At 32.0% G+C, this 8,259-nt stretch overlaps 1 long non-coding RNA gene across 1 annotated transcript in view; it reads right to left on the bottom strand.

The window, feature by feature from the left end:
- Window positions 1-732: 732 nt before the first annotated feature.
- The window catches only part of LOC111023826 (uncharacterized), an 8,170-nt gene continuing 643 nt past the window's right edge, over window positions 733-8,259 (bottom strand). The window contains exons 2-6 of the long non-coding RNA XR_002603205.2: window positions 7,532-7,608; window positions 7,081-7,296; window positions 6,721-6,798; window positions 4,606-4,692; window positions 733-906 (exon numbers count right to left, since the gene is read on the bottom strand). This is a non-coding gene — a long non-coding RNA (uncharacterized LOC111023826). The remainder of the gene's footprint in view (window positions 907-4,605; window positions 4,693-6,720; window positions 6,799-7,080; window positions 7,297-7,531; window positions 7,609-8,259) is intronic.

The raw sequence follows: 8,259 nt of genomic DNA, 5'->3' as shown, positions 1-8,259 counted from the left end.
CGAATTAATGAATGAAAATTAATTAATTAAACATCAATTGAGCTTATAAACTATAGGTACATAAAGTCCCTTTTTAGCTAAAAAAAACATTAATGGATTAATTATGTTGAAAGAACATTTAATTTGAAAGGTTCAAATTCAAATTTAATTATTTAATGTATTTGGATACATCCAATAATAAACGGAATATCAATTAATTCTTGGCATGAAGTCTGAGTTTGAGGTTTAATCCACTTTTATTCTTTCCATTTTCTAAGTTATTCTAAGTTTAAAAACTATATAAAATAAAAAGAAAAGGGAACAAATATTTGAATGTTTTTTCAAATCTATCTTGGTGAATGAAATGAGTCATGTCGAATAAGTGGTAAAAGAAAGGAGAATAATGTTCTACCCAAAGATTCTTAGATTATAGAAATAAAGACATAGCTTCTTAGGAACAAAGAAGACTTATGTTCAATAAATACACAAATATTGATGGTATATTAGGAAGGAAATATGCAATAGAAGCTCTGGAATCATGACCACTAAATACACACAAATATTACATATTACAAAGGAAATATGCAATAGAAACTCTATAGCCATAATCAAATAACGCGAATGAAAAACTAAATTTGAACAATGCACAGCTTTATTTAATTTTTCACAATTAAGAATATTCAAATATCCGTTTCTTTGTAAAATTATAAGTTGCAGTTTAACGCGAAAGGCATAATATTTAGTTCACAAGACTCTTAGAATGTTTTAATTCATATATTAAGTACATGTCTATAGTCTCGAGTAAATATGTATGATGCTAAAACAAGTACATAAATTTAAAATACATCCCACTGAAAAAAAAATGAGATAAACATATCCTATACAAATCCCTATCTCATAAGTAATTCAGATCATCATTTCATTTACCTATAAAAACAAAAACAAAATATATTTATAAGATCAATCTTTATTTTTGCATTCACATTAATAAAATAAAATTAAAAATAAAACTTAAAAAGAAATTTGTTTACATAATTTAACATCAATAACCATCACATTATATCTGTACCTCCATAAATATGAATTTATATTAAAAAAACAATTAACAGAGTCATCCCCTAAAAATCACTCAACAGAAAACTTCATAAGCACAGAAGCTATGCATAACTAATGAAAGTTCATTGAGGAGTCACAATCAAAATTATCTCCACCTCTATACATATATCAAACTTATATTAAAAAGAAACAATCCGTAAGAAGTGTCATAAACCAAAAATCACTCAATAGGAAACTCCATAAGCACAAAAGCTTTGGGCAACTAATGAAAGTCCATAGGAGGGTAATAATCGAAAATGCATTGAAACAACACACTATCTCCAATTCTATACATCTATCACACTTTTATGAAAAAACATGACTCCCTAAAAACCACCAAATAGAAAACTCCATTAGGCACAAAAGCTACACATAATTAATGATAGCCAATGGGTGGTGGGCTGGGGAGTCATACTCAGAAAATGCATGTATAAAAAAATCTCCATCTCTATACATCTATTATACTTGTTAGGTTAAAAAACACATTTCATCCCTTTACTTTCACAAAAGTACTGATTTAATCCTTCAACTTTGAAAAGTAACGATCTAATCTCTATATCCTAAAATTTGTAACGATTTAGTCTCTACCGTTAAAAATTCTGTTAGGATTTAACAGAAATCCTACGTGGTTGGCAACTAAGATGCTAAGATGTACGTGTACAAATTAAGCCACTATCAGAGTAAAATCAGGGGTGGGTTCAAACTTGAACCGATTAAGATTTAAAAAAAAAAAAAAAAGAGGGAAAAATCATACAGAAGTGAAGAACATTCCTCAGAGGAAAAAAACCCAATTATCGCTGGAGTGGATAGAGGCTGCAACATCAAACAAAAGCAAACCCTCGAACTGAAGCCAAATCCCAAAATACAAAATCCACCCACCCCCACCCCTCTTCTCCTTCATCCCACCAACCTTCAAAAGAAAAAAAAAAAAAAAAAAAAAAATCTATTATTCCCTTTGATTTTCTCTGCCTTCCCGTTCATTTAACTTATACCCCCAGCAATCACACCCATCCTTCCCTTCCCATCTTTTTCTCTGTTTTCTGATTCTTTTGTTGGGTTTTATTAAAAATTTTAGGAAATGGGTTCTGTTTTTTTTCTTTTCTTGATATTGTTGAGTTTTGATTGGTTTCCCCTCTTTTTGCCATGGCTTCTTGTTTTGTTGGTTAGAGTGGAGAAGATACTTAAAAGTTAATTGTTGAGGGATTGATTTCTTTTCGAATGTATTCTTTCGATTAGAATTTTGAGTTTCGATTCTGGGAGTTCTTGAATTTTTTGTTCATCGTGCCAGGAACATTCACAATATTTGAATATATGAAAATCAGTATGTTCATGCAAGATTTTGTGTCACTTATAATCTGGATCAGATTTTTCAACTAAGACTGAACATTCTGCATTTGAAATAGAGAAAAATCTAAGAAATGGGGAACTCATCAGAACTGAGAACCCAGATGGTGATGAACATTGTCTAAAAAATCGAAAACCCAGATGCATGAGTAATTTTTTCTGAAAAATGGAAAACCCAAATGAGACGAGATTGAGATGAAAAAAGAGAGATCAAGAGATTTGCAAAGCCTGGAAATTCTGTATAAGCGTTCCAAAGCCCTAATGGGTTCAGATTTGAAGGAACTCGATTATGAATCTACACTCAACACTTTAAATGCTCTAAAAATGAACCCAACAATCAAAAACAAGCAACAGAAAATGAATGAAACTCAAACGCTACACTCCTAGACTTTTAGTTTTAGATTTACTTCAAGGGATCATAACTCAACAAACATATAAACCAACTGTACTAAAATTCTTCTTATGATAGAACATGCTCACAAAACCAAACAAATATCATTATATTTGAATAAGAAACTTAAAAGACTTCAGGACAAACAAGGTACTATTTTAGATTGGTTTTTTTTTCCTATAACTAACTCCACATTTTAGTCTATTTTCATGTGAAATTTATTGCACTCCATGAATCAGCACAAAAAATTTTTAAAATCTCAGTACATAACCTCTGTTTTTTTATAGCTAAAATCCCCTTCCCCCCCTTGATGTGAACCCAAGACATTTCCAACTCCAAAATAAAAAACCAAATATACCCAAAAACTGCAATAAAATACTGATAAAATGTGAGAATTTAAGAGGCTTATTAAAGAGTTTGACAGAGAAGTCAAGGAATAACAGAGACCCCAATAAAATGCTGAATGAGAAAAAGCAGTCTATGATCAAAGGTTTGAACTCATATGTTACTCTTTTTTTAGTACAACATGTTGGGGTGGAGGATCGAACTCACAACTTCTTGGTTTTAGATATATGTCAATTACCACTGAGCTATGCTTGTTTTGGCTAACTCATATGTTACTCTTATAAAACAATATGCAATAAATCTCGAGAACAAGCGTATCGATCTTTAGAGGATGATGGATGAGACTGATCAAGCACTTTAGAGGTCAAAATAGTTGAAGAGATGGTGAACGTTGGAATGGAGATCACCGCAGCTTTAAAGGTGCAGATGCAGCAAATGGGCAGGATACTGAATGAGCTTGACTCAATACATTTCACTCAAAAAAGCCGAATTTTGGTGAAGGAAATAAGGAGACGTGTTGAAACTAATAAGCGTATAATGGCATTACTCTTTCTCGTTGTCGTTGGTGTCATTGCAGAAGACATTTTCTAGCTAGTGAATCGAAATAATGACATTTTGAACATTCTCGAGTTGGCTCTGACTGTCAGAGCAGAAAAATTGATATGGAATTCGAGTTAGAAAACGGAAATGGGAGGATCATCTTCCATCTCATCTCTTGAATTGAAACTCACTTGGTCACTCACTTTTTATGGTAATGTTGATGCTACTCTCACCGCTCCATTTGGCAATTAGCTAAGTTTGTGATGAATCAAAATTGTTGTAGCTTTTACCCGATTTACTTATCAGTCTTTCCTATATCATATATGATTTTTCATTCATATTTGAGAGTTAAAAGAAAAAGAAAATCCCAATACACAACAGACTAGCATGCATATACCATTTTTTGGATTCTTGAACTAACATTTTACTATTTTCTTCAAAATGTTTTAAATGCAACAAACCTAAATCTATCATGATATCTCTAAACCATATGATTCTTTATTGTAAATACAACGAAACAAAAGCACTTTACCCACTCAATTTATGTTTTATTTGTTTTTGTTTTAACTAAAAATGATGTTCAATCAAAATAAATGATACCATATTTGCAACTAACACGTAAAAACTTTAATTAGAAGGAAAATATGAGATGCGATGCAGTGAGCATAATTTTAACAAAAGAAGTATGAGTAATCAACAATAAGTAATAAAAAGTAATAATTTTAATTTGATGCGATGCAGGGACCGTGCAAACATCCCAAACATACATATTAAGAAGAATGACGAGCCCCTCATGCCGGAGGACATGCGATATATTCGCAAAATGAGAAATGAAGCAAATTGTTGGGAAAGAGATATTATAGTTTTGGAGAAGTGAGGTGGAGTAGAGATAAGGACATTGAAGAGATTACCTGAGATGTGCATGAAAATTTATATCGGAAGAATTGCTTTTTTAGCTCTCCTTTCCCCCGAACCTGTAACTTGGTTGAAATAATTGCCTATGAATAACAAGAACACATAGATTTAGATGGATGCAACATACAGTTTAACTAAGATGAAGCAGTATTATTACAATAGGATTCACGGGGGTGAAATAATCAAATACCTTAAAAGAATTAGCTGAATGATAAAGAATTTGACATATAAGTAAAAAATTCATGGCAGTCTGTACCATAATCAAACCACTACTCAATTAAAACATAAATAATGAAATCAAAATTTAAGTAAGAAAATGTTCATGTATCCAAATTTGTCTATTGAAAAGGGAAAAAAAAAGGAAATCTTTTAAATTGCAGTATCCAAAACCAAAATAACGTTAGAATAATTACATGTATAGGATGCGAAAATCTGAAGTAGAGAATTCCAGAGTAAAAAAATCGTGAAAGTGTTTGCCAGGGATGAGAGGGATTTTGATAGAAAATCCAAATATATTGAAGGATAAAAGATATACTACAATAGCTACCAAGTATTAGCGGTACTTGGACCATCCCTTCTTCAAATATCACTCAAGCCTAAAGCTTACTCACTAATTGGATACCTTCCTTCTTACACCCTCACTCTATTTATAATACTATCTCTAACAACTTCCCTATCTAATTACTACGGTACCCATATCCCTTATTACCCCTATGGCCATTCCTGTCAGATTTCTCATAAAGATTCCTATCAGATTTCTCATAAAGAGATATAAATCATGGAAGTTCTTAAAGAGTGAGGCTTTGAAGAATTTCTTCCTTAGAGAGAATAGATAGTGAAAGATAAAGAAGCAAAGTATGCCGTTGTTGAAAGGTAAGCATCATTTTTTCTTGATAAAGTACTCCCGAATGTAAGAAATGGTTGTACCTCTACATTTTGTAATAATTCCATGTCAATGAAACTATCATTTTTAAATACCCACACCTTCAAATCACAATCACGTTTATCAGAAGTAAAAAAGGTTATAAGTCCTATATAAGTGACAATATAATTCTTCATATCTAGTAATTTAATATTGTGTGTACAAGGTAAGGAAACTTAAAGGTAATATGTAAATACAAAACAAGAGTTATCTTGCTTGCATTTGTTAGAGAATTTGGTAGACCTTGGCAAATCACCTCAATATGAATTGATCAATATTTGAATGCTTTAGTCTGTGATTTCTTTCAAACAGAGTTATTTTGCTTTCATAAGCTGGGCATTTTCTTTGATTTTTGGCTCTTCATTAAAAGGTTGTAAGAGTTCTTATCTTCTTGCCAGCAGCGAGGTCTTGCTTTTTTATCCTTATATTTTCGTATCTTTTCATCGATCAATGAAAAAATTGTTTCTTGTTGCAGAAAAAGGACCTAAGAAGTTGGTAATAAGAGAAAGAAGAATCCTGTAATGGATACATATTATTATATTCATCACATGTAATGTAGTATACTGTATTTGATATGTTCTTATTTCTTCTTTATTCATCTTCTAGACAAAACAGTGTAACAATTTGTTATCAATGAGTTGAAGCCTACACTTTACAAAACGTTACTTCCCTACACACCTCCACCCCCAGGAAATACACAAGTAGCACCCTTGAAGGCTCACAAATCCTTTGTTTTTTACTGCCATGAAACCCACACATTTTTCACAGTAAGTAAATAAAATAAAGCAATCATTCGTAGAAGTAAAAGAGAAATGCATAACCACATCACAATCTAAGAAATCAACATGCTCAGAAGTTATATAATAAAGACATGGCATTCTTAAATTCTAAAAAGAAAGTATCAAAAGAATTCAAATTTAGATCGAAATAATGATATTTAATATCTTATTAAAACTGAAGTTTGATAGAGCGAAACTCTTAAGGAAGCTTGTTACTGATGTGTGTGGGGAGGGAGCTAGAGAACGTTTTCAAGGACAAAATAATTTATGTATTAAATTATTGTTTTATTTACCAGTTGCAGTAGTTGGTGATCAACAATTGGTTCAAACTTTTGAATTTTTAAGTAAACACCAACTTCTATATTCTTCAAGGAATCATCAATAAATTTAAAATAATTCTTAAAAAGTACCTCAATTCATCATTAACAGGAACGAGAGATTCTTCTGGTAATTATTTGACTCCACATCAGATATTTGCTTGCGTTTCCCTAAGAACCGAAGTCGCAGAAGTTAAATTATTTGTATTATGACAACAAAAACTATTTGAATTAGAATGAAACTAAAAGAAAGTTTGTTTGGTTATTCTAAACATTTGATCTTAGCTAAATATAAGGAAAACAAAGAACTGTCGATGTTCCTCGACTTCCCAATTTAAGAATTAGAAAACCCAAGTTCCTAAAAGGAAAAGCTTATCGTAAACATACACTATCTAAAGTGACGATTGCAGCAAAATCCTCTTTTCACTATCTAAAGCGAGGTTAATACTTTACCAGTCACGCAGAAGTCACGATGGTGGGGTAACAACAGATTAATCGAAGCAAAGCGCATGGTTTTTTTGACGGTGATTGATGAGACTCCAGCCAGATTTAAGCACCAATCAGGATTCACGATTAGACTTCAGCCACATTGAAGCACCGACTGAGGAAAATACCGAGAGTTGTTGTGTGATCACAAGGCCATCTATTTGTGCCACTGCAATTATGTTGCTGGTTATTGGAACACAGCCAGACAAGCTTTTAGCTAGTGCTTTCCCATTCACATAACCCAAAATGGCCTTCTTTTGTAATTTCATTATTAATAACATCCCTATTTCTTTTCAAAAAGATAAAGAAGGATTGCAAAAAATAAATAAAATGTTCCTGCAAATGTGTGAGAGACTCACAAAATATTAGATGGTCTAGAGTAATAAAAGCTAGTAGTTTGTAGCAGTAAGAAACTTACGAATGAGATTGAAGTGAAGACTGTTAGTTATGACAAGAGTCATAGTAGAGGTCATGTGAGATTCATCATGCCAAAACCTGCGACCAAAATTCTAGTGGTGAGACATGGATGAACTTATTTATATACACCAATCCTTGAGGTCAACTCACGAGATTACAGGTCAACTTATGTATATACCTCTCTATTCCTTGTGTTACTTTGTTCAACTTTTAACCTGGTTTCCATCTTAAGGTTGGAAAATGCATAAAGAATTTTTTCAAATAGGAGGAAAAAATGAAATGATAACTCCTATTTGTAGCCAATGTAATCTTCTATATGTAAAGTCAGTATAAAAATGCAAAAGAGGTAATCACCTTCTTTCTAAACCAAAACTCATGGAATTTGTTCTACGACAAATATTATTATCCTATGTTTTTGCACAAAGGCTGCACATACTAGGGGGTGACGAGTGATGGAGAATTAGGATTTTCCTCAAAGCAACATCAACCCATTCCTAATCGATGCATCTAAGACATTAACAAGATCAGGGTGATAATTGCCTCCCGCAAACGTGAAAATTTTCTTTCATGACAACCTCGTCTAATTTCAAATACATTTATGATATACATACATGACATGTATCAACTACTGCAATCCACAAACAAGTTGCTGACGACAAATTATCATCTTGTTAATGTCTTTTAAAATACGATGTTCAAGTAAATCTGAGGTACGTAGTGAAATCTAGA

Source organism: Momordica charantia (assembly GCF_013281855.1).
Source record: "Momordica charantia cultivar OHB3-1 chromosome 1 unlocalized genomic scaffold, Mcharantia_2.0 BLBB01000001.1, whole genome shotgun sequence".
NCBI classification, from domain to species: domain Eukaryota; kingdom Viridiplantae; phylum Streptophyta; class Magnoliopsida; order Cucurbitales; family Cucurbitaceae; genus Momordica; species Momordica charantia.
The sequence above is the reverse complement of the archived record's forward strand: the minus strand, read 5'-3'. Positions and strand labels throughout refer to the sequence as shown.